The sequence below is a fragment of the Anneissia japonica genome, unplaced genomic scaffold (genome assembly GCF_011630105.1).
Source record: "Anneissia japonica isolate Jap-2015-1 unplaced genomic scaffold, ASM1163010v1 scaffold287679_len21116_cov120, whole genome shotgun sequence".
NCBI classification, from domain to species: Eukaryota; Metazoa; Echinodermata; class Crinoidea; order Comatulida; family Comatulidae; genus Anneissia; species Anneissia japonica.
In genome coordinates this window covers 9188-12394 of record NW_022747725.1, presented here as the reverse complement: position 1 = coordinate 12394, position 3207 = coordinate 9188, and the positions used below count along the sequence as shown (strand labels likewise).

The 3207-nt window shown below is 33.5% G+C and overlaps 1 long non-coding RNA gene across 1 annotated transcript in view; it reads left to right on the top strand.

Annotated features, from left to right (window-relative positions):
• The window catches only part of LOC117120562, a 7556-nt gene that overhangs the window by 1174 nt on the left and 3175 nt on the right, over window positions 1-3207 (top strand). The window lies entirely within an intron of this gene.

The following is a 3207-nucleotide window of genomic DNA, read 5'->3' as shown; positions in this document are numbered from 1 at the left end:
ATATGTGTATATATATATATATATATATGTATATATATATAAAATTAAAACGGAACAGTAGAGAAAATCCGATCAGAATGACAAAATAAACAAGCATCCACTGGAAGAATCCCAATGTCTGCAGACTGATCCGTTTTGGCCTTCCAGGCCTCATCAGTGCAGCTAGGGTACAGACCCAAACGAAACGTTTGACCAGCTTAGGTAGGGCCCAGACTAGTCCAACGACCACTAATGATTACAGAGCCAAACCAAGGCAATATATATATACACAGCCCAGGTGTGAATGCAAATAGTGGAATACAAGCCTTATACTATGCGGCTCGGTTCATACAGAGAATATTTTGTCATTCTTAACGCGTCCTACTAAATTCTTACGAGACAGCACTAGTCTGTGAATTTGTGAACAAGATCGGAGATCTAAAGATGCAATCTCTACCATGCATCAATTGCGGCCCGCTGGATCTCAATAGAGATTCTTTAATAATATATAAATTTAAAAAGGCAAATGGGAAAAACCCATAAAACAGCAAACGGCCACATAATGCAAAAATTGTTTTGGAAGTAGGAAAATGCAATATAAATTGAAACTTAACAAAAGAGGAATCTGACAATGAAAGAAAAAAAAAATACTCGGACTCGAACTTGGGACCTTTAGCATACTGGGCTACTGCCATAGCAACTGGAATCACTAAGAAGGAATTGTGGTGGTTCAAGTGCAAGGAAGAATCTGATTTTTATGGTGCTAATATCGCATGTGACTAGACTACTATTTTCAGCTTCCTGGATCTTGAATATGATACTTCCAACCGCAACTCGAGCCCGGTATTTTTCGCATCCAGGGCGAACGTCTTAGCCACTCGACTTCGAAGGCATTTCCGTGATTCAAGCGCCAGGTAGAAAGTTTTTTCCACGTGTCTGTGTTTTTTTTTTCAATACCAATAACACATGCAACAGTATTAATATTTAGAAAATGAGTACCAACATTTTTTGTTCTTTTTTTCATTGAACGTACAGCATTAAACTTGATTTATTAATTTGTTTATAATATAATGAAAATGAAACAATGTGTAACAGGAAATTCAGTTACAGACGAATAAAGTGTTATCTTAATTACAATATATTACGCTTATATTGTCAAATTAAGATAAAAAATTAAGAACTCAATAGTACCAAAAAAGACATCACAAAACGCTACAAACCACCGGAGCGGCTAGGGGACCCCCACAACCCCAACCAGGGCCCTTCGCAGCCCCTGGCCCCCAGCGTATGGCTCGGGCCTTCCATCCCTTCGTTGCGCCACTGATTCTTTGTAGTTCCGCATTTACAATTTTTGCACCCCACTCCCTGATTGGAACCTCCCTGCGCCCCTGAATACATGAAACAGGGAATAAACTAATACATTTACTGCAAACGACTTGTGCACATGCCTCTTAAATGTAATAAAATCAAACAGAGTAGGCATTAACAGGGGTTTTTTTCCCCATGCGTGGAGGTACGACTACAAGACCGTACTTTTTTCTTTGAAGTTCCATCCATGTGTTTTCTGTTTATTTAGCCCTACATCAAAAACTATATTAAGCCACTGTTTCAAAAAGTGTATGCAGTTGGTTGTGGAGAATTGGCCATTTTGAATAGGGGATAACAATCACAAAAGAAAAATGCTAAATGACTAGTCCTGTTCTTATGTGAATTTTCTCAATTCTCAGGTGTTCATGTAATAACAGTCAATGTACCTTGAGTTTTATATATAAATAAAAAAATAATAATAATAATAGTGTTATGTCCAATATTAGTGTCATCATTATTGCTATCGTTATTTCAAACACCTTTACCGATATCATTATTTTTATTGTTGAATTGATTTAATAAAAAAAACACCATGATTTTTAATGAAATGGTAGGCTAATGTCATGCATGCTACAGGATATATTATGTTAATAATTACCGAATTATTAGATTATTAGATGCTGTATACAAAACAATTATTTAAAAATTGTAGATTCTCATATACTGTATATATAATTTTTTTTTTTTGCATTTGAATTGTGATTTCGTTTTAAAGACATCACCCTTTTTTGTACGAATCACCGAATCCCCACACAATCGTGCCCACCCCGGCACCTGGAGTATGCATTACGCCATCTGATGTGATAATACATGATAATATGAAGGATTAGAGTATAAGAGTGCAATGTTTAAAGAAAACATGTTAAAAATTTAATATAAAATATTGCCTAAAGATTGGGCTATAATTTGATTAACTAAAGAAAATGCTTAAATTACATTAATTACATTAGATGGTGATGCAAGTGTGCATGGAGTTTAATATAAGTTCGCAGAACTTAAGTTAAAAACCCCAATTAAAATCTAATTAACTATGACATTATGGTAAGAGTGACTTTAATAATATTATTATTAAATCGTTATCATTATTAATAACTATAACAATAATTATAGGTGTAATTTTCCCCAACCTGACATAAAAATGTACTGAATATTCAGTATGTGTGAAAACAACTGCGAAAAAAAAAATCGCAATTTGGCATCAATTTTGTGGTAACATTTTCTCTAAAAAAACCTTGTTTAACTTGCTAGAAATTATTATTCTTCTTTACTTGATTGAATTAGGATACAATTTATAAAATGTGTTAACAAGAAGGACAAAATACTGTACATCACAGGAAAAGCAAATTTGCAAAGGTACTGTAAAATAAGCCTGTTCCTTGGTGATCCGCTTTGTTCGTTCTCCTTAGTAGTCATATTAAAATCATATGTTACAATTTCCAACCAAGTTTTATATATAGACTTGCATTGTACTTGATGATTTTATTTTAATGATTTTTACAATTAAATAACGACTGCTGTAGAAACACGAGGAAAGCCATGCAACAGAATTATAATTATTAATATTATTTATACAATTTTATTTTTACAATTTTTTGAACATGACTATTGTTAGGGAGAAGGGAGAGGTGGGGAGGTCTTGATCCATTTCAAGAAGGAATTAATCACATTGGACCCAAGTTGATTTCATCTAAATTTTAATGTGCAGAACGTAGTTATAATTAGAAACTTTATAATATATCCTATCATTAATGCATCAAATACATTATAATAAATAACGTATTCACAAGTTTGTATTGCTTAATTGTAAAATTGCAGATACTGAAGCAAAGGCTGCTATTTGGCCGATTCCACCTATATGTT